At 39.7% G+C, this 24,351-nt stretch overlaps 1 protein-coding gene across 3 annotated transcripts in view; it reads right to left on the bottom strand.

Moving 5' to 3' along the window:
* Positions 1 to 23,347, bottom strand: part of RGS17 (regulator of G protein signaling 17) — a 72,189-nt gene extending 48,842 nt beyond the window's left edge. For 2 of the 3 annotated variants that reach the window (XM_088537063.1, XM_088537065.1), the window contains exon 1: positions 23,237 to 23,347. The gene's annotated coding sequence lies outside the window, so the exon portion shown is untranslated. Of the gene's footprint in view, positions 1 to 21,993; positions 22,024 to 23,236 lie in introns of those variants that run through there. The other variant, XM_088537064.1, reaches the window with a different exon arrangement.
* Between the last annotated feature and the right edge of the window lie 1,004 nt (positions 23,348 to 24,351).

Genomic DNA, 24,351 nt, shown 5'->3' with positions numbered 1-24,351 from the left:
TAACGTTTCGGTGTTTCTGTATCAAAATTCAGAAACTTTGCAGAGTGCTTTCAACAATTTGAGATGAACAAAAATATTTTATGAACAAAGACTTTCTTTGGGTGGAGAATATCCTTTTGACTCAAGTTAATTTCTGTCTTAGAGATGAAAAAGGGGTCTGAAAAACTCTACTGGCAATTGTATCAGCTTTTAATTTCTGCAAGTTCAAGTTAATACAGAAGAAAAATTCTGTTGGAATGAATCCTTTCCTACTCACATCACTGATGGATTTTCTTGCATAGATCAGTAATGTCAGCTACTCAGAAATGGCACTCGTGCAGTTCTAAAGACTTTTCCTCTGTGCCTATCTACTTCTCATTCAGTAGTTTTAATTCTGAAGTCTCTGTTTCATATAGCCTTTTAATAGGCATTGGTATACTTGAAATATATCAAAATGGGTCAAGCCATTTATAGTTATTACATTCCCCTGTATTCTTTCTTCCTCTTCTCCCCTTTCTCACTGGCATTCTTAGAAATAAGATAAGACAAGGAGATTTAGTCATTATATGGGTGTTATGAGTATTTCTGTAATGCTGACATTCATGTCCCCTTTCTGTCCTCAAGTCAGGAAAGGGATATAGTAACATCCAGTGGACTCATTTACCTGCTAAAGCTGACACAGTGATCTATTGTCCTCTTGGTAAATCCAGATCTATAATGTCAGCGAGACCTGTGCAGAGGAGACATTTTTGCTATTACAGAAGAAAGAAGAAAATCTGCCACCATAAAAAAAACCCTGAGAATTCTCCATCTTTTTAATAGGCCCCTAAAATTCACATTGGAACGAGATCTGTTTTAGTGGGGGCTCTGTACATTCTGCCAATTTTGCTTCAGAATTTTATGTAATTCATTCCTTCCTAAGGAGAATTTGGTTTCTTTTTAAAGAAGAATTATTCACTGAGGTTCCCAAAGTAATTTATTCAGGCTCTCTTGAAACATATTGATTTGCATGCTAAAACTGAATGATTTGTAGTAGTGAATAAATCCCTCCTGGGGACCAAAGGTGTCTGCTAAAAAAGAGACTTGGAGAATATCCCAATGCATTCTCAAGTGCATGAGGAAAAGATTAATTATCCCTACCCCCAAAAAGTCTGTGAGTAGAAAGCTGGAATTGCAAATTGCACAGGAAGATTGTAATGACTATGGTCCTGTTGTGCTTAGCTAGAAAAATAAATTTTGATTTGATGGAGTAAAAAGCTTTTGAAATATCTCCAGCATCTCATCTCCTCTCTGGGAGTACAAAATTTCCCACGTGTTCCTTACTTGTACCTTTGCTACTGCTCTTACGGCTGCACATTTTCCACCTCTCCTGGTACAGTTCCTGCTGCAAAACGTGTTGCTGTCCCTGTGCACTTTGCTTTCTCTTCTTCTAGGGAGACAGCTGCCCTAGCAGCAGCAGCAATTGATGGGAGGTGCTGCAACACCAAAGAAAACTCGCCGCACACATTTCTTTTTTTTTTCCTGAAAATTTGGCCTAGAATGTGGTATTCTTTAAAAGCGGGGTTAGCTTTTAATTGACAAAGCAGTTATTCTGTTAGGATATTACAATAGGAATGTGAAGCTCTATGTGTGTAACTAGACACTTTTCTATAGCCTTGCAAGTAGCATAAAATAAACTGTTTAGTAAGCATTCACCTTCTTCATTAAGACTATTCCATGGAGGAAAGGGAAATCTTGAATGGATTTTTTTCCTCATTAAAATGAGAAAAATGGCGAATCCCATTTCCCTGTGAAATTTCAACTTTTTAACCACTGGTATTGATCAAGTTGAGATACTACTGCTACGTGTCGAAAAGTAATTAATAAGTGCAGATGCTTTCAACAGTCAGAGCATGAAGCAATCCCAGTTTGGCCATGCTAGTTCCCCTTGCTGTCACAGCAAACAGAATCAGTAACACTTTATACACACTAAGAGATTTTTCTGAGAACGAAGCTGACTTATATAACATCACCTTAATTTTATGCTGTCACTTCTCAACTTGCTTTGCTTCCTTGGGTTGTGCAAATATCATATCATATTTCTTTTGCAAAGTGTTCAACTACTAGCCAGTTCTTATGTCAGTCTAGAGTAGGATTGCTCATGGATTTTTCAATTAAAATTTAGAAACGTCTATGTTCGTCAAAACCAATATTGACTTGTGAAAGGATTGTTTTTGACGGATATCCTCTTAATTTTTTCTCTTTTAAAGAAAGTCTGGAACTTGCCAACTCATCTTGCTTTTTTTTTTCTTTTCTTTCTTTCTGTTTTTTCCTGTTTACTTTTAAATGGAAGCCCCTTTTTCATTTAAAGAAACCTTTGGTTTGAAATTAATCAGCTTATACTGGAAAAGGATTCTAAAAATTATTGTTTCAGTTAATGATCAAATAATCTCATCTTTTTTTACAAGACAGACTTTCATGTTTTAGATACTTTTTCTACTAGTCTAAGACAGAAACATTTTTAAAAATGTTAAAGATGGTCATGGCATAGGAAAAGTGTCTCTGTTTTCATTTTTAAATTGGAGCTGTTCAGGACTTCACGTGAATCAATTCCTAGAAATTAAATTTCCTGGAAAGTAAATTAAAAGCAGAATGCAATACTTTTACGATAGTATCAATTTTCCATTTGCCTATAAACAACTAATTTTCTAGATTTAAAAGTTGTATTCTCCTCTGGAATCCAATTTATCTTGTTTTCAAGCAGTTTTGCTGAAAAAAAACCCTGAGTATTTCCACATGAATAGGGAAAACTGCTGTGGCATGATTAAAAAAAGGGAAAACAATTGAGAGGAGGAATCAGAGCTCAAGTTATAGAATTTGTAAATAGTTGGTTGCAAAAAAGCAAACCAATATTTAGAGAATGCATTCAGAGTGCATTTTGTGCTCAAACCATGTTGGCTTATGAACAAGTACCATAAATTTGGTTCTAACTGATCGCTACTTATTCGGTGAGGTATACCTGGTTATTTTACAGCAGAAATCAGTGTTGTCTCATAGCAAGTTAGGCATTTAACTTAAAATAAATATTACAAACAAAAGGTTTTTAGGTTACCAAAGCTTTTCTACATAATAAAACACTTATATATGCCTGGCAAGCAGAACATAAAAAGGCACTGCATTGTACTCTTTCTCTAAAGCAAAAACATAGTAGCTAGGAAACAAGGCAGCTTTACTCTAAGTGTCTGACAATGACAAGAAAAAAAGAATATTTAGACATCATGATTATTTAACTTTCTCCATTGCAGATGTCTAGCATAAGTATACTCTTTAGTTCATCCCCTTTTGGATACACAAGTAGACAAGAAGATTATTTAGCCTAGAGGAGTAGAATCTTGTGGACACAATGTGGAAGAGGAGCCAGAGCATTTACACTCTAGGTATTACCTAGGTATTAGATACTGCCTAGAGTGGCACAGTTGTTTGTTTTTTACAATGACAAATTTGACTTAAAATCTGTCAGACGACTCGGAAAACCGGAAGAAACAAGATCATCATTTCTTTCTGACCAGACTGTCTTGTGGAGTCTGCGTGTCTTGTGGAGCCTGTCCACAACAGACTAGCAAGTGCAGACATTAGTGCTGATTTCTACTTTAATTTTTAAAGAGATAAATCACATATGAACGGGAAAAATATATTTGACTAGCATATTGCTACTTGCTCTTGCATAAGATCAGACTTACTCAAGAAGTTTACTTAGTCTTTACTGATAAGAGAGGCTGAAAGGCACAATATTTAGTGGTTGACAATAAATCAACAGTTATTTAGAACTAGCTGGACTGTTTATGTGCTTATGTTTATTTATCAGAGAAAATAAATTTAAATTATTCCAAAACTGGCATAAAGGGTTATTACTAGCATTGCTTTACATGCTAAGATTATGATGAGAATCATTTTCCAGTGATCTTGGCAAATGGACTATAAGATTGTGCTTTTTTTTTTTTTTTTTTTCCTCCCAAGTAAGGATAAATCTGCGTAAACCAAGTTGTCCTATTCAGGAATAATAAAATGTCACATAGTCACTCATGTCCATGCCAACAGAGGCCAGAGGAGAGACCATGATCAAGTATGCTGAAGATTATTAGTCCCGATTACATTGCAGTGCACGATCTGTCTAGAAGGATTATCTTTGGATCACTGAATGGGTGAGGATGGCAAAACTGAGTGATACACAGTGACTGCTTCCTGAAAAGCTCTGCCTCCAAGTTTAAAAGATTTCAGTAGTACTTATTTCATGAGACAGATACCTGCTATTTGTATAGCTGCCTTCTATGAGTGTTGAATCATAGATATATCTACATCAATATTCATTCCGTTAATGTTACACTGGGAAAGCTATATAAAATTGTGCCTTAAAATGAGAAAGTAAGTTAGTGGAGAGCTTTACATGAGCCGATGGAGCAGAGGAATAATTTAAAGAGAAGCTGTAGTGTATCTCAAAGAGTCGTCACTTTAACCAGTGAAACAATAAAGCTGCCTAAGTACAATTCTGAATTAGCTCCATTTAAGCTATTGTAAAACCACTGTTTATTTTGTAAGAAAGCACATTCCTGCACTACATCTTGTCATTTGCACCTGCACAGAAGTTTAATCAGCTTCAAAACACCTGAGATAAGAATCAACTTTCCTAATAACACAGAAAGCAAGAAGAGTTTTGGTTTCCTAATATTGGTCATATTCATGTAAGTGTGAGTATGAAAGGTTTTTTTTTAAGGGGTGGCAGGACTAGTTTTCAGAGTCATACAGGAAGTCTATGACAAAGGAAAGAAGGATTCTTGGAACAAGGTTCTTGGATTTCAAGATTTCCCCTAGTTAAAATCTTATGCACTTGATATTAAATATAGGTATTTAGATTTATTTTATTTTTTTGAAAGTAGGAGGAATGTGAGGCAGTACAAAGTTTTTAGCTTGGAATGGACATCCTTGCTTTTTTACTCATTATGAGTAAATGAGGGAATGATATAGGACTCAGATTTGTGCTTTATTTGCTTGATAGAAAAGAAGCTTGATATTGATAGTTGAGATGTCAAATTGTTCTAGAACACGCAGAAGCAAAGTGACTGCTTCTATCAAAAGCCAAGCAATAGTTTGGATACATGGTGTTTCCAAAATGATTTATGATTACTTCTGGGTCAGATGAAGAGGACAGTTTACAGCTAATTCCTTGTTGAAATGGGTGACACATGCTATTATGCACATGTTTTCAGGGGTTCACACTGTTTTCCTTCTCAAAGGCAGATTAGTCTCAGCTTTTTTCTGCTTCCTTTTCCCTGTACTCCATGCTTCCTCACAATTCTTCACTGCTATTTAGTGTTTATGCTTCAAACACAGAGAGATCTTCTGTGGGGCTCTAGTGGCATCTTGATTCTACCTGGCACAAAGAAAGACCACAGAATCACAGAATATCTAGAGGTTGGAAGGGACCTCTAGAGACCATCTAGTCCAACCCCCTGCTCCAGCAGGGACACCCAGAGCACGTGGCACAGGGTGGCATCCAGGTGGGTGTGGAAGATCTCCAGAGAAGGAGCCTCCACAACCTCTCTGGGCAGCCTGTTCCAGGGCTCTGTCACCCTCACAGGAAAGAAGTTCTTCCTCACATGGAGGTGGAACTTCCTGTGTTTCATCTTATATCCATTACGCCTTGTTCTGTCACGGGCCACCACAGAGAAGAGCCTGGCCCCATCCTCCCTACAATCACCCCTCAGATACTTGAACATGTTAATCAAATCCCCTCTCAGCCTTCTTTTCTCCAGAAAGATAGCTCATGCTTTAGCATCATGTCAGAAGACTATTTGAATCAGTGATGTTCAGAAGCCATGTAGTTTTTAATTGACTGACCAGAGATGTTAGGAATAATCTATTTTTTTCTAGTAGTTTAGCTCTTGAAAGTCCATTAGCTCAAGTGAATTTATGGAGGCTAATCAAGAGAATAACACTGTTTCTTAGCATCAAGTCAGATTCTGTCACCAGAATTATATGAGAGATTCAAGGTCTTCCATTTCATGCTAACATGTAGCAGTTTTACAGCTACAAATGACCATTATGCTAATCCAGGAATAGGCTGAACTTCCTTCAGATACAGAGGCTGTTTTTCTCATATTTGGCCAATATATTGCTTTTTAGTTGTGGCATCCAAGACACAGACCAAAGGAAATCAGAATCTGCAATAGATTAAGAAAACGAAATAATATGTAAACAGTTAATCATTTTAAAATGTGCTTGGATTTTTTTTTTCTTTTTTTCTGGTAAGAATGCTATCACTCTGGAATATAATTTAATAGAGAGACAGCACAAGAAAGTTGGTTTGCTTCTAATGGTATTGCTATGGTATGATGGGGTTGAACTGGCTATGTTCAAAACATGCTATTATTTGCTCTAATTTTGCCACAAATTACATTATGATATTTCCAAAATCAAGCCTGATTGAAAAGATCCTGGGGGCTTGGCTCATAATAAAATATATGAATTGTTTTCTGTATCTTGCTGGATCAAGGAGCTTTCATAGCACTTGGCCTGATTATTCCTAGCTTATATGATTTAAAGAACAGGCAAACTTTGTGTTCTGGTGATATGCTTTTATCATGGCTCCCAATTTAATGGTATTTCATTTAACATAAAAGATACTGAAGCAATGGATAGGAATGCACCTTCCCCATTTATTCATTTATTATAGTTTTTGTGCATTTGTGTCACCTTCATCGGACACTATAAAAAGTTACTCAACATTTGTTAGTCTTTCTCTAAGAGACCACACTGTATTTTTATTTCGTCTCTCTTTCAGTGTTCATCACTGCTTTCTCATATCTTTAACCTAACAGTGCACAAGCAAGATGCTCCTTTCAAGAAAAAAGCAACACAAACTTACTGTTTTCCTTAGAAAGTATGTTGATGGAGACGAGGACACTTTTTCAGTGTGTTCAACTTTGCATAGAAAGCAGCACTAAATCCTGGCATGATTCACATCTGACAGTGGTGTGTCTGTAGATGAACCAGGGACCTTTTAAAAGTAAGAGTTTATATTGTACAAAAGACCATTGCCATTAAGCTTTCTGCAATTGCTTTAAGAAATAATTAATAAAGGAAATTCCTTTAGAGCATGTCAGCTACCATACATAACTGATCAGAGATATTCAACAAACTAGAGAGGAAAGATGGTCCCACAGCTGAGGGCCACCCTAAAATTGAAGAAGCCTGGCTCAGTGTCCTCATTTGCGGGTTACTGTCTAAAGTCACAGAGTTAACTTAATAAGAGTTAAAACACTGTAGGGTGTGAATTGTTGCATTTCACTTTTTCATGCAAAAAGTTATTTTCCCATTTCATCAAGCATATTGATGATTTTAATGTCTCTCCAGTTTTGAATCAAGGCTTCTCTAGGCTTCTCATTCATGTGTAGGTCCCATCAACGTGAAAGGTACTTTCTATCCTGCAATCAGTAGTCTCACTGTTAGTGGATATAAAGGTAGGGGATGCTAGAGACTCAGGTTTGAGTTTCTTTTCTGTCTGCTTGGGTTTAGCCCTTGCTTTCTAAATCCAGACAGAAAAGCATGTGGTTAGGTGAAAAAAAGGAGAGTTTTCTTTTTGATCAGACGGTCCAGCTAGGATTTAAGAGTTTTTTGATGACCGCTAAATAATTTGCACAAAAACTAGCTTAAGATGGAACTATGTTTTCTGATTAAAAAAAATCTTACTCAAATTTAATTTCCAGCCCTATATTATTGTTAAGTATATAGAATTATAAGATTGTGAGACATTGAAGCAAGATGCTAATTAGGGATATATAAGAAATGTGGATATCCAGAGAAAAACTTGAGCTTTAAAAATCTTCTATTTCTCTAAGCTACTAAGCAGGGCTATAATAGGTAAAGTAGACCTGTCTGTATTAAGGAAGACCTTGCTGAAAATACAAATGTTGTTGTACATTATTTGTTTAATCTGTATGGTCACTTTTAAACAATAGTTTTGAGCTCCCATATGTAATTAATGTCTCATTAATATTTTTTTCCAAGTAGGACAATATAGAGCCACTTGCTTCTTCCACATGTGCGTAGAGCAGGGGCAGACAGAGATTTCTGAAATGTTAAGTGGAGTTTCTGCATTCAGCCCTAGGAAATAAACTCAGTTTTGCCTGGTGTCTCTATGTCATTCAAAAGGCTAAAAACAAATGGACTCTTCAGAGAGCAAGAACTTAGAAATTATCTGACAAATCTTGGAAGAACTTGTCTATGTCCAGATTGGATGCTTTGCCTTCAGTGTCCTTTCTATCCAGATTTGGGAAAACCTTTACTGAGATGAAGTATCAAAAGACAACGGTAAATAGAATTTTTTTTTAAAAAAAAAGGAAGAAATGAGGGATAGAGAGAAATGAATTTTCTACTTAAAGATTTAGGTTAACCATCTCACTGCAGAACTTCTAATCAAAGATAAAGTTATATGTACTATATATACATATATATTTTATGTAAGTTATATGTATTATAAAGTTTAGGTTTTTTTCTCAGGACATAAAATTGTTGTTTTTAATCTGCTCTGTAAGTACCATTTTTATTTATTTGAACAGCAGTTCATAAGCCGAACAACTCCTTTTTAGCTCTAAAATTTCTATGGATATTTTGATTCAGTTATTTGTTATGTGTTAGCTATATTGCACATTATTATGTATTTTTTCTGAGATAACTAAAGAAATTTAGCAGAAGCAGAGCCCTGAAAGTTAGAACTGGGGCCAAATAAAACTAAAGCTCCAGGAGGAAAAAAAATCATGCAGTTTACATGGACATTATTTACAAGATGAGGAAATGAGAAAGTCAAGCCAATACCATTTGCTTTTCGTGCATTATGGGGAGTACTAGGTTCCCAACAGCTGGCGTAGCTCAGCTGGACGGCAAATATAAAGCCTGAGAATTCAGGCTGCAAAGATACGACGAGCACTTTGTTGCTGGTGACCGCCTCCCAGAAAGGCACAGCCATGTGTAAAGTATCTAGGCAGCATTAGACACCTCAGAATGAACCCCGGGAGGCCAGAGAGTTTAGTTTAGCTAAGTTTAGGTCAACTTAGATCTGAACTGCTGGTCTCCTGACACTTCTGATTCATGGTGATGAGTTTCAACCACATGGAAACCCAAATCAAGTAGCTGATTTGGCAGGACCAGTCACTCTGAAAAAAAAAAAAAAAAAGATTACCTAGCCAGCTAATTTGGAGGGCTGGTTAGCTCTCTGAACTGATTCACTGCCAGTGCTTACACATGGAGCATGGAGAGGTGCAGCAGTTCTGACTTAGATTGGCTTAAGCCGCTTTACAACCATGCTAGGAGTAGAGTGGTGTCCACAGGGAGTGCCTTATGCTCTCCTGCTTTTGGGGACTGAGGAACTCAACCTGAGCTGCAGAATAACTCAACCTGAACTGCAGAATAACTGAGATTTTCAGCCATGACCCCTTTCCTGGATTCAGGAGAGATTCTGAATCACTCCTTTGAAAGCACTTAAAGCACTAGGATATTCTTTGAAAAAAGAAGTGGTGGATGGGCTTTCTTGTTTTTATTTGATATCCCCATGATTAAATAATATGGTGTCCATTCTGGCTTCAGTGCTTAGACTGGGGCAGAAACCAAGAGGTTGATGTTCCCAGGTGTAATGTTGGGCAGTTTGCTGCCTCTCTGGCTAATGGCTATTTATGTATTTGGTAGGGATTCTGCAAAGCAGCATAACATCAGGAGGAAGAGTGGAGGGCATTTCTCCCCTTCAATATCTTTTGAACTCAAGACTGATGATTAGGGCAGGCTTCCTGTGAGTGGAAGAAGTAGTTCTGAACTCACTAAGATTAATGCAGCATGGAACCCAGGTTTCACACAGCTGGGTCAGAGCTGTAGCTCTTCCATCGTTTTGTGAAAGAAAAGTGGAGAAAAATGGCAGCAGCTTTGGTGAGATAAGGAGAGATTAAATAACCACAGAATTTAATTTATGACCTGCCTCCTTCTTTTCCTGTGACAGTTCATTTGGCTTTTGTGCTTTGTGATGAGCTCAGCTATTTCAGGAAACGAGACGCGCACTCTTAGCATGTCTCCTGGATGGAGATCCTCAGGGATCTCAGGCAGAAGAAAATGTCCTGATGAGAGCTCGTGGTGACTTAGTTGGAAGCAGTTCCAGGCACATCCACAAGAATAACAGGCACTTGGGAGACTTACTGAAGACATTTAGGTACCTAAAAAATGAGTGGGGAGCGGGATATTTGTGTTCTTGGATAGAGAGGACAAAGATCTAACTAAGCACTAGTTTGGATGCCTAATCCCTGTGGCACATCAGGATCTAAGTGTAGCCAGCGGCTACAGCCATCCCAGCGGGAGTAGATAAACACTCCCTTGATTATTTCTTTGCTAGACTAATTGACCCTATGCACAAATATCTAATTCTGGAAGGCTGCATGTAAACTGGAGTTGTGAGAAATTTTTCAATTAAGTGAAATTTTTAATTAAAAGATTTTGCTTCTTTTTTTTTCTAAAAAAACCCATGTTTTCCTCCAAAAAAAAAGATTAGTCATTCATCCATCCTAAAAAATCTGGAGAAATAGATTTCACCCCCAAACATGTATTTAAATGTTGCTGAAATGGCCAATCACTTTGTGTTTACCAGTGATAGTAATAGCTATGCTGGTATTTATATATCTATATGACATGATATTTATATATCATAATTTTTCCAATCGCTTCATTCTCAACCTCTTAGGCTTCAGCCATCAACAATTCCACTGTTTTTTACTTATCATAGTCTGTTGCACAATACTGTTATTCATTTTTCTCAGCTCTAATATCCATTTCTCCTTTGCATTTCCATTGCAAAAAGCCTCCCTCTGCCCAGCTCTCTCACACATTTACATTTTAGTTTCTTGCTCTCGGGGTTCTTCCTATTCCATACCTCCAAATTTTATTACTTTGGCTATTTAATTGGTTTTTTCTTCACTAACTAACATATTAACATTCAAACTCATATTTTCACTTACCCTTCATTGTTGTCTACCATTGTAGTCTCAATACCTGCTATATTAGTCCTTCCTGGACTTTGAATGCCCCCTTAAAATTTCAGTGTTCTCTCAGTCTGTGATTGTTACTCTTCCTGCCCTTACAGAGTTGTTTCTTTTATTGGAAAATGGGGATATTCAGTTCTGAGGTGCATACAGCTTTTGCAGTTCCCTGTAGACTTCCCTGTAGTTTTCTTGCTCCCCAAGTTCAGCAGTTCTTGCCTTGTGGTGAAAGCAGAGAAACAGTCAGAGAGACAGAGACAAAAGTCTTACACTGAGTATAAATGACTGTGCCATAGAAAGTTCTTAAGATCATGTGGAATGGCTGTGTGGAAGGCAAAGAAAGAATATTTTGCTATTTAACAGAAGATTCAGCCCTCTTAATGAATGAGATAAACTTATTTTCTTTGCAGAGCTGACTCAAACATTTCCTCCTGCAAGGAAAGTTTTGATAGTGTTGTGGAAAGAACTGGTCAGACTGACTGCATGCTTGTTCATAAAGTAAGATTTTGCAAATTTTTGTGCTTGGGTGGAGGTCTGTGTTCATGCTCATTGTTCCATCTCGTTGGAATATTGGAAAATATTTTGCCTTTCAATTAATTAAATTAAATTAATTAAATGTCAATCCAAATTAATTTGGACTGACACTTTTCCTCACTGGCAAAACTTGTGAACAAGTACTATGGTTTTTTTGTAGGGAATATTCTCAATTCTGCCTTTCAGAAGGCAGCAGTGCCAAGCACTTTAAGAAAGTACATGTCTGCTCCTATTGTCAGAAACCATCTCTGGACACTGAATCTCTATACCACTATGGATCTACTTCTAACCATCCATTTCTCATTAATATTTTGGAAACAATTTATGGGCACTTCTCTGAGGTATTCTAAATTCTCAAAACTCCTCGAATCTGTTTCTCTGGCTTCCCTCTAACTTGCAGCATCATCACTATAAATGTGCTATGACCAATTCCTGGTATTTTCTAGCGATTTCTGGAGACAAACTGACAAAGATTAGATATTCTTGCCAACAGTATTCTGTCTAAATCCGAGTCTTAAAATTCAATTCTGGGGAGCTGCAGATTTGTTTAGAGTCTTAGCAGGAACAAATATGCATTGCAGAAACCTTGATTCTGCCCTTAAGAAGTTTTGCTTACAAGAGAAAAGAAGCCCAGGTTCCAGAGGGCTGTAAGTGTGTCTGGCTCCCACACATTTCATGGTCCACCTTGCTGTCTTGTGAACAACACAGGGATGTCTCTGCGTGGCAGCATCATAGCATGAGAGCCAGGTAGGTTCAGGTGCTCAGGATTGGGTGGGATGGGGATTAAACAACCACTGGACACACAGAAGTGCTCCTCCACCGGCATCCAGACCAATGCAGTATTGTCCCCACAGGTTTGTAATGTGAAAGTCTGGGAAAGGTGAGCTCCAGAGCAGCCTTAACAAACAGGGTATATGCACAGCTGAATTGATTCTTGGTGGAGCTGCTTTTTTTGTTCAGGAAATTCTTTTCTGGTGCTCGTAGACAACACTTAGGACACATCTTGCCCTCTCATAAATCATCCATGCAAATATTAGGACAGAGATGTGGATGGAAGTGTTTTGAATGTGCTAATAGTGCTGACCTTTGTATTTCCATTACACATCACTTAGAAGCAGTGACAAAGCATATGAAATCTGAAACACTTTGAAAGTTAAATTTATATAGTTTCTAAATATGGTTTTATGTGTATTTGTAGCATATGCTCTTTTAAATATAAAAAATAAATTGAGGTCACACTATAATTGCATTTTCTAGGAGAGTTGCTGCCTGCTAATCATATCAGATGTTTCATCATTGTTCATAAACTGTAAGTTTGGGCCCAGTCAAATTTTATTTCCTGCTGTGCTCCCTGCCCTGAGATAGGGCTGTGCATAGTCATGGCTAGAAAAAGCAGAATGGCAAGCAGAATAACAGCTATGTGGTAATTATTGTCAGTTGGAATGTCTTCTTTACATGGATGTAAAGAACACTTTTTAAGAGATGAGAATGAAGCCCTCAAAGAGCAGCATAATCTGTTCATGTTCACGTCTGCAAGTAGGTCAGCAATACCAAAGCAGAACTGAACTCTAAGGATAGTCATCTGCCAATTCATGCAGATGGACCACATTTTTAATTTGCTTGACAAGTGTTTTATTTTCTCTTGTGATTTGACTTTCCCTTTGAAGGAGACTCATGTAGCAGCAAATCAAAATGGAAAACATTTCTTTTTGTCCTGTGCAATCCCATGAAGGTGAACCAAAGCATTTACACCACAGAATTGTTGAAACTCTATTCTTCTAGGCCAATATCTATGTGTCCAGCTTCATGTTTTGTTTATTTATCTAGTTCTACAAGAGGTCAAGATTGAGATGTGCATGAGGGAGAAGAGTTTGCTGAAGGAGACATTTTATCTGAGTGTAATAGAGAATTCCATTATACCAGAACTTCTGCTATTAATGACGATTAGTCTGATTGAAAATGCATTTTCCTGTATTTTATCTACATTCTCTCACTTTTTTCTTTTATATTTTGCATATTTTCATTTTAATATTTAGAAAATTCTTATTTTTAGTTCAAGGTAGGGAAATTGCATAAAGAAGTTAATGTTATTTTGTGTCTTTTCTAATGTTTTTTGTGACATCTTTCTTTTTGTTTCAGATTGTTTAACATGGGACAGAAAAAGTAACTGGTGATCTCGACCTTCTCCTGGCAACTAGGCACTTGTTCACGTGGTTTGGTGCCACTCTTCACAGTACAAATTGCACTGAGTCATAGCACTGAAAATCAGGCAGCACACTCTTGAGATTTCTTTAGGTGTTCGCTCGCCTTTGAAAACTCCTTAGAATGGGATTCCCCTTACATAAGTAGGAGTGAGCAAAACATTCATGCAATAGCCACACAACCTATTACATTCCCACTATAGAGAGCTGCGCGACCTACGTTAGGAAGAGAAAGGGTTTGAGGAGGGTTTTCATGATCAGGAGGAGTGCTGTTGCCATGGCGTTTAGGCCCTCTTTCTTCACAAGAGACGAAGATTTTGCTTTCTGAGGGTTACCTCCATCTTCCGAGTTCTGTTTGATCTGAGGTGCATATTATGATGAATATTTAAAGGCGAGGGAGGTGAGTGTGTCAGGTGGACAAATGGAAGAGGAAAAGACTGATTTAAGATGGATGATTGCACAGGAACAAACTGAGAAGAAGCTTTCTTTGAATAAATGTGCCTGGAAGAAAGAACAGGAGCTATGGAACAGCCTTTGAATAAGAACAGAGGCAAAAAAGTTACTTGCTTTTAATATTAACTTGGTACAGAAAAGGAAGAAAAGGTAAGACCTGGCTGCTAGAAGCAGCAGGGGATTGGGATTCAATTAGCCATGATGTTCCTACCCATGCACGTTCTTATTTTCCCATGTTCCTAAAACTACTCCTAGACCCCCTGCTGGAATTGGCCATAATAATGAAAAGCAGCCCAGAGCAGAGGGCTGCTGAGGGCATTCTGCCAGACTGCTTCGATAGCAGCTGATTTGCTTGGCACCCTGCTGAATACACTCTGTACCTTAGAGGATAATACTGTAGTGCAATTTAAAACAGTCTCTCACCTAGATAGCTTGGGGTTAAACATAGAAAGCAAGCAAGCCTGCTGTATGAATGTTACTGAGCTTGGTTTTAAAATATAAAATCCTGTCTTTAGGTGTTGCCATTAGTATCTCACAGAGCTGGGTGCAGTTAAATGAGTTTAGGGTGCCTCTGGCATCCAGCTACTTTGCTGCTGTCCAGAAATACAGTTTTTGCTTATCAGAATGTAAATAGAGATCTTGATAGTCTACATGTTTGAAATATAAATGATGACTAATATTGCATGTAAGAATAGTTTCTGCCATAAAGGTCCTTTAGAGTTAATGGAAAAATACTATATACTTTAATATCAATTGAATTATTTGGACTCTTATGAACCATTATGAACCTTAAACCAACTGAATTCCTGCTATAGATGAGTCTGTAATACAGTACACTTCTGGATAAATTTAGTTTTCTTACATTAAAGTTTTTCAAATCGTATTTGCTTGCATTCAAAAAGACCTTTCCCCTCCATCATTAAAGAGATGTGAAGTAATTGTCTTTTCACTAAGGAGTAAACTACCATGTATTTGCTTGGGCTGTCAGCATACAAGTGGGAACTAATTATTAAGCAGGTTTCTAATTGAGTTGTACAGGAATGTGTGCAGGAATTGTCTTCTAGACAATTTGGTAACGTTCTGCTCTACTATGGGTGAATAAAGAAACTACACAGAAAAAAACTATAAAAATCACTAAATGCAGGTTGTTTGCACTAATGTTTCAAATACTAATGTTTGAAGAAGGAAAATATGGAGGGAATAATATAAGCTAAATGGAAAAAATCACTGACTTACTTAAGGTGATGTGGATCCACTATAAAATAAGGCACGGGAAATATGGATTTGCTTTGGATTTGGTTTTACATGAATTTGGTTAAATCTAAAATCATATGTCTAGGAAGAAAGAATGCAAGCCAAAGCCAAAAGCTGGAAGCTGTATCTTTGGAAAAGATGTATGTGTATATGTAAACCAGGGAATTCTGTGGCTTGGCTCTGAGGCCAACTAGCCAGTTTAGCTATATTTAATATATATATTTAATATAATTAGTTTCATCTGATCTGCATAACAGGGCAAACTCATAGAAACAGGTTATTGGTAATAGTCCCTGGACTAGGCTAAATTCCCAGCCAGGCCGGGGACTATTCTAACAATTCGATATGTAGGCCAGCATTTTGTTAGCATTTTCAGGAACACAACCTGAGAATCTAAAAAGACCTAAGAGTCATGGCAAATAAAAGCCCTCAGTGCAATCTTGCAGTCAAAAGAAGTGTGCTGCCTTGGGTATATAAAACAGAAATTTTAAAGCAGAAATATAAAAGTTATGCTACTTTTGTATTTTTAATGACTGTTGTTGAAATGCAGTTCTGATGTCTTCAGATAAGAAGGATATTGATAAATTGAAAAGGCCTTAAGAAAACCTAAGACAATGGTGGAAGGTGTATGAAATATATCTCATTGTAAATGCTCTCAGAAGTCATATAACTTAAAAAAAAAAAAAAAAAAAAAGCTGAGGAGTGACTTGATTTCCTGGGAATTCCATATAGGATGCAAGATGTCATACAGACAGCAGAGGTAAAATAGGGTCACCCCCTTGCACACGGTTCAGTGCTGCTTTAACTAGATTGCTTCCAGTACTCAGCCCAGGTCAGACATCCCTCCAGTACACTGTTACTTGCAGTGCAGGTATATGTTTTGAGACAGTCTTCAGGAAAAATCCTATAAATAGATTTCTGTACAGTAAATTGTTGTATACTGAATCACTGACCAATGCCCAGTTGTACATTAGTTGTCAGTTCTAAGCTGTCATTTTCATAGCTTATTTCATAGCTGCATTTCAGAAATTTCTGCAGGTGCAGGTGTTTCCCCTACCCTTATCAAGATCCTCAGCACACAGAACACATCCTTGTCTTTTTATAGTGTCTCTGTGACTCGGTTTACACATAAGATGATCAAACATTTGAAAACATTTTTGTGTATTCTGGTCCACATGATGTTTATCAAGGAGCTAAGACTCTATCTTATTTGGTTTGATTTGGTTTTTACATTGTGAGTACTTGTAAAATTTTTGAACACATGAAAAAATGTAAAAATTAGATTTCTGTTACCAGATTATCAGACACATCAAACTGTATCAGTTAGACTATCAGATCATTATGACAACTGAATTCCAACAAACTAGCTTAGAGTTAAGCATGAAAATCGTTTGTGGTTTTATGTTTAAACCATTTTATTTGAATGATACAAAGTAGATTGCACATCTCACTCCTCTGTTCTCAAGCCCATTGTGAAAGCTTTGAAAGTATCTGACTAACATTTTAGTATTAAATACAGACACCTTTCGGACACAGAGTAATTAGGAGCACACCTCCCACCTACATTAATTAAAGTAGGGCTACTTGTAAAGGAAGTTATTACTCACTGTTCTTGATTTTCATCTGACTCAAACAACTGACAAAGCAACATCTACACCACTTGAAGGTCTCGTGTAATGTGGCTATCAGATCTTGCATCCTGCCTGCAATGCTTTTGTAATAATGTGGATCAGATAAGAAATTCCTGATTTTAGAAAGTTCCTTTCATCACATAAATGATAAGTAGTAACCATGCTAGGAACAATTTCTTAGGCTTTTAGGAGATCACTATGTGTATGATGATACTAGCCAATGATACTGCAAGAAACATAAGAACTCTCTTCAGGTCCTTGACTTGAGGTGCTGTGTGTCTGGGTATTGTAGAACAGATAGCGCCTTTGGGTGCCTTGGGTTTTGAAATATTTCATTTGAAAGCTCTCTGAACTGCAATAGGTATGAAAGTGTTAAGTGTTAGGTATAAAAGTGCTAAGGACAGTGTGACAGTCTTCATGATTCCTGTGGGTTAATTGCTTTATCTTTGAACTTATAGTATTATTTTACTGTAACTGACATGAGTTGATGATAAAGAAAGAAGACATAATCTTTTCTAGAGCTATTTACAGGGTGGGACTGACCAAACTCCTTCTGTCCTGTACTTCATTTTTATTATTATCATTATTTCCACCAAAGACAATGATTTCATAATATAATAGCATACCACAGAATAGAAAAGTATAACACAACAAAACAGTTTAAACCATATTCAACCTTCCTAAAACCAAGTAAGTCTTGTAAGAGCAAGTCTTGCTTAATTTGCACTTAAATTACAGAGAAAGTTGGCGTATTCGGTTGAATTTTATAACAGTGAGCAAACATAGAGTAACAGTATCACTTTAAAGGCAGCTGTTTCTCTAATATATTCTCTACTGGGCAGTACAAATATTTCCCCAGAGAGGTTGTGGAGTCTCCTTCTCTGGCGGTTTTCAAAACCTGCTTGGATGCAACCTTATGCAACGTGCTTGAGGTGAACTGCTTAAGCAGAGGGGTTGGACTAGATGATCTCTAGAGGTCCCTTCCAACCTCAACCATTCTGTGATTCTGTGAGTTAGGACTACAGAGTGGTCCAGCTTGTGATTTCTGTCTCATCTTTCAGTAGGCACAGGGCTGTCATCGCTGCAGAAAATATCCAAGCTAGCTTTACATGAAGCTGCTTCAGTAGCAGAAGCTGTTTGGCTTGCAGTACTCACTAATTTACTCTCTTTCTCACTAACAGAATTAGGCTAGATATTTGGGTATTTCTGCATGGAGCTGGATTACCCAGTGCAGACATAGTGTTTAAGATGTCTGAGTGTCTTTAACTGCAATCTGTAACTTGTAACACCTGGCTTAAGGAGGAGCCCCATAAAAATTCATTACTTATTTATTTCTATTCCACATCCCTATCTGTAATTCCCAGTGTTCATGTTGTCTAGAAATTCACTGATTTCTATCAGCTTACTGACATTTGATTACAAAGCAATATATGAAAATTCTGACTGTATGAAGGATATGAAGCATTTAATTCATGTTTTACAAACAAGGAACCCAAAGACAAGGATGTCACTCAAAACTTAAATGAAGATTTGATACAATCAGTCTTAAATCGGTTTGCACTACATTGTTTTACTCTTTTTTAAAATTTATTTTAAGCACAGTTTTATCAGGATGTCAGAACAGCACAAATTGTTCAAAGCACGCAGCCATTTAAATTGGGTTTGCATCTGGTCTGCAACACCAGAACAGCACAAAGCAGCTAAAGCACACTAGTGAATCTAGCCCCTGCTTTGGTTTAGAGGACTTATATACCCGAAACCCACACTACATGGTGCCTGGGCAGGCAGAATAGTTCATGTGTTTTTGTGCTTTAAATACTCCCGTCAGTTTCTGCCTCACTCACACCGCATGGATGCTTTCTTTGTGCACATTAGAGACAGCAGCAGTGCCAGGGGAAACTGTCTTGCTTAAGGTAGAGGCATAAAATATCTGCAGAAAGAAGATTTCTGAACCAGTTAACCAGCCACTGAAGCAGGGTGACACAGGCATCCAGCCCCCCATATCGCAGACTTGCTGCAGCCAGCTCTCCCAGAGCTGATACGGGCTGAGTTCCCTTGGAGGCTTCAGGACCCCTCCCAAGAGTCATCAAACTTACCGGCACAAATCTATTTACAGCCTGTGCTGTTAGAGCCATTAGCTATAACCATGCATAGATGAGTTTAATTACAATTTAATAAATTCTTTTTTTATATACCCTGTGCACAGGCTTTTAATTAATTAAAAATATGGAAAGATCGACTGTGCTATTTCATTTTTAAGACTATTCAAGTCAAACAAGAGTCAATAGAAATGCTAAATTTCTTGAAAGATTTAGTTTTTAACCATTTTGAACACAACCTAATTAGCATATGAACTTGTAAGTTCATAGAAAACTCATTTTGTATTCACATAATAAGTACTGCAAGTAAGGAGAGGATATATTCTTCATTAAAAATGGTTGAGGTTGAGTTCCTTGGTACGAGGGCAAAATATGTCCCTACCTTACCTATGAACTCATCATCGAGAAAGTTGTAACATAACTTTAGTGAACATAAGTCAAAAGAGCTAATATTGTTTCATTTAGCACACTTTCAGAATATTCCCAAGAATGTCCATATATTTCATATTTAAAGGAAGAGATGAAGCAAACAAGGGAAAAAGCAGTTTCATTCACTCATTGGAGGAGGAGAAAAAGTCCAAATTGTTTTAAAAGGTGCTAGATTTATAGAATGTATTCAAGCTAATGTATTTTCATTTAAAAAATGTTTATACATATTTATATATATATATAATGTCATTTGTAGGTGGTAAGCCATTCTCATGTTTACTTTGAGAGGCTTAATTCTGAAACTAACTAACATCCTTTCTCTCCTGTCTTAAAAATGATGCCACTCAATCTCCTTTTCATCTTTTTGGGCATGAAAACTGCAGCATTTGAGGGTTTTTTTAATGTAATCTGTTTATTTTCTAAGGATTTTTTTTTTTGTGAAACTCTGTTGAGTTTCTACCATTCTCCATTTGTTGACTTTTTGCTGCAGATGCCTGTGTTCTTCCAAGCTGTGTCTGCTGACGGTTTTCAGCTATGAGAACTTCTGCATTTTGGGGTCCCGACCATGTGTTTATACATCTCTGTCTCTTTTCCCTTTACTATTCTTATGAGGAAGTTAAAGCAGGGCTAATGATGAGAGAGGGAAGACTTCTGCGATCTCAGCCTGTACTTGTGCTCCTCAAGCATGATTCCATCTCAACACTACTGTTGGGGAGAATTTGAATCACAAGTCCTTCAAAATAGTTTAGATTTTGTGGGAGATTTACACTTGGCTTTCAAAACTATGCACATGCATGTGAGCATGCATGTTCCTTGAAATGAACCCTAACACAGAGCAACTAGAACTGACGCTAGATGTGTAATGTTCATAGATAGATGCTTATATTTTGTATACCTCTATTTTTATAATACCCTTCTATTTTTTAATATACTTCTAATATACTTCTAACTTTTCTATACTTGCAGTATATTTAATATGGTTCTTTAAAATGAAAATCTGCAGTTCAAGAATAAGACCTTTCATCTTCTTTTCAGAATAGTAGAGAAGTGGATTAGGATAGGGAATTTTTCACTAGGCTGTCAGTCAGATTGATTCAGATCAATAGTGCAGGGAGTTAATTTTCACCAGATAGCTCTTCAGTAGCCTTTGTGAAATGAGTTCATGGGTTCAGAGCAATTATTTGTGAACAAGGGTCCATGTTGTATAATAGCTCTCCTACCCACTATTAGTATCTAGAATTTTCAACATATAGACTGAGGGCATTGGCTTCTACAGACCTTCCAGCACAATGTTAGATATAATAAACTTGAACTGCCTGCCCTGGTGTGAGAGGATGGTGCTGCCAGGCTAGCACCTTGTGCAAACACAGTATGCACTCCTTGTCGCATACAAAAGCTGAGGAGCACTGAATGAAATTATGAGGCAGTAGGTTCATAGCAAACAAAAGGAAATACTTTTTCACACCACTCATAATTAAATTTTGGCACTCACTGCCACCAAATGATGTTGAGATCAAAGTATTAATCGATGTAAGAAAAGGGAGTAAAGAAATACAGTAGCTTATTAAATATGATGGTCTGGAGGCAACCCCCAGTTTAAGGAATCCCTGTACTCCTGATTGTTGGAACTTGAAAGTATATGCCAGGAAAGGTCACTGTATACAAATACCATTTCTTATGTATTTTTACCCCTCAGCATCTGTTAACGACTATGGCCAGAGACGGGATATTGAACTGAACAATTCTTTTGATCTTACGTTTTAAATCAAATTACATTTCTATTTTGTCTACTTAGAAAGATCTTAGGCCCTGATTGATAAAGGCATTTAAATACCTAACTCACAGATTTTAGAGAGCTAAATATTTGTGTTTATCGTGGCCTTCACTTCCAAAGCTGTAAACTTTTAGGGATGGGGCAGGTGAATCTTTTTAGGAGGCCTTTGCTTATTTTGAATTTGGAATTAAATTAAAAACAATCTGACAGTGATAACAGTGTATAACACTGTTTCTTTATAAAGGTTAAATAATTTGCTTGCCTAAATGGCTTTTGCCATAGCAAAGTCCCAAGTGATTTATGTAAGGATGATGACACTAACATTCAGTGATGTGAATAAGAATTAACTATCTTTATAATACTCCACAGATTTGTGCTGCATGTATATTACATTTGTAGAAAACTATTTATCACCTGTTACCCACAATACTGTTGCCAGATGACATGTAATTTACAATTACCTAGCAGCCTATCTGAGATTTCATCCATTTTGCAAAAGCATCTGGCTGCAAACCTGTGACACATGTTGGTGAAAACCCAGATACGAGAACCAAATACTGGAAACCAAATCCTGAAAATCTGAGCTGTCACCTCTGCCAGCTCTAAGCCTGATGCTGCAGGGAAGGCTTCCTTATAAATAAACCAGAAGATGTAGTGCAGCACAGAGCAAATGGTGCAATATGGGATTGAAAATAAGTTGACAGCTAAGCAATCCAGGCAGCCGCTGCCTCCCCTGGCTGCCAGTGGATTTTATCCCGTGGAGAGGTGAAGACCCACTGGCAAAGTGCCGCGGGCGGCAGGGGCCGGGAAGGGCTGCGGCTCCCACGCGGCAGGAGCCGGGGTTTCCCAGGGAGCCCCCGGGGAAGCCCCCGGCTGCTGGCGCCGAGGGAAGCGGGTCGCGCCGGGCCGGGCCGGGCCGGGAGCAGCCGCCGCCCGCCGGCACCTGCTCCCGCCGCCGCCCTCCTCCCCGCCCGCATCCCGCCGACATTTCCAGGGAAGCGACGGGAAGCTGGCAGGGGAGCGGAGGATGCTGCCGCAGAGGGGCCCGGCCCGGGCGCCTGGACAAGGGGGAAGGCAGAAGGGAAGGCAACTCTTCATCTGCGAGCAAGGACTCGCTTGCCCGCCCTCACCTTCCGCCTAAAAGCATTATAACAATAATAACAACACCCGCCGCCAGTGGCCCGGCGTTATGAGGGGGCAAAGAGGAGGACGGTCGACAGGAGCGGCAGGAGGAGCCCTGCCCTGCCGGCAAGCAGGCGACTGTCCCCCCGCCAGCCCGCGCCCCTCGGCTCCCCCGGGGGCGGCCGGGCCTCCCGCGGCCCCCGGGCTGGGCAGCGCCCAGCGCCCGCAGCGGGGCCGGGCACCTCTGCCAGCCCTTTGTGCTCCGCGGGCGCGCAGCGAGGAGCGCGGGGCGCGCACACACACGCGCGCACACACACGCGCGCACACACACGCGCGCACACACACGCGCGCACACACACGCGCGCACACCGATTCGCACACGCTCCACCTTGCAGCCTCGGCGCCGCAGTCGGGGCCGCCGCGGCCGCCCGTTGTTGCACACGCAGACACACTGACACACACACTGACACACACACACTGACACACTGACACACACACTGACACACCGACACACACACGCGCAGCCTCTCCGGCGAGTGCATCTTCATCCGCACTCTCCGCCACCCTCCATCCATTCTCCCTCCTCTTCCTCTTCCTCCCCTCATCCCCTCCCGTTTTTTTTTCCCCCCCCTACTCCATGCATCGGTGTAAAGCAGACATTTTGATGCCGTTCAGCGAGGTTCGGGCTTAAAATAAAAGCGGGCTGCCTTACCCACCACCGCCCGTCTGCGTGTGCTCGTGCGCGGCGCGATCCCGCGGCAAGGCTCGTGCGGCTCGTCCCTAGCCGAGCTGCTCGGCTGCCATCCGCCCAACTTCAGCACCCAGGCGGCGGGGAGAGGGAGGCAGCGAGGGAGGCAGCGAGGGAGGGAGCGAGGGAGGGATGCGAGGCGTGGAGAGGCGAGGAGAGCAGAGGCGAGGCGAGCGGAGCAGAGGCGAGGCACGGAGCGCACATGCGCTCTGGCTCCGGCGCCCGGCGGCTGCGGGAGTTCCCGCGCTCGGCCCGCCGGGTGAGTCACGGAGCGGCGCGGCCGCCCGCGGAGCGCCCGGCAGCGGCTCCCGCGCCCGCGGATGCTCCGCGGGGCTCGGGCCGCCGGGGACGCGCGCGGGCCCCGCGGGGTCCTCGGGAGGGGGAGACCCCCCCCGGGGCCCCCTCGCGCGGTGGGGGTTTCACAACGCCCCGCATAGCTGTGTCCACGCAGAATAAGGGATAAGTATATACAACACCACCCAGTTCTTCCTTTTCCTCGCTGCACGTGACCGGCATCCAAGGATTTAGAGCCCAAGAAACTTTTTTTTGGTGGCTGGCACCTGAAGCTCCATGTCTAAATAAAAAACCGTCACGGATCTGCCAGTCATGACCTCAAAAATCGAGAGCAGCGTGCTCTGAAAAATCTCTCTTTGAATCCTGAATCCTGCCAGATCTTGTCAGCTGTCTTTCTCCCAGCTTTCCGAATTCCAGTTTCCAAATGTTGGCTCAAGAGGAAACTTTGCTTAGCTTGCCTACTGCACCTAAAAATGTCTGGAGCCTGATACGCCTCAAGGCAGCAGCACTGGAAAAATACGTATTTGGCATCTGGATCCTGTCAAATCATGCCACAAATCCAGAAATGTTAATAACTCAAGAGAGAACACATTGCTGCATTTATCACTCAGCCAAAACAGTCTGGCAAGATGGTACAAAAAGGCAGAGGGCAGGATAAAGGATGGTACTGTGCCCTGCCGGAACTCCATATTCATCCTGTTCACAAAGTTGATCCAGACTTCTGTATATCCTGGTCCTCATATAGACCCAAAAGTGCTGCAAAATTTGAGACCAAAAATACACAG

The sequence above is a fragment of the Tinamus guttatus genome, unplaced genomic scaffold, assembly GCF_059628265.1.
Source record: "Tinamus guttatus ecotype Peru unplaced genomic scaffold, ASM5962826v1 Tinamus_guttatus_pri_ptg000716l, whole genome shotgun sequence".
NCBI lineage: Eukaryota > Metazoa > Chordata > Aves > Tinamiformes > Tinamidae > Tinamus > Tinamus guttatus.
Note: the sequence above shows the minus strand (reverse complement) of the source record. Positions and strands in the feature narration are given on the sequence as shown.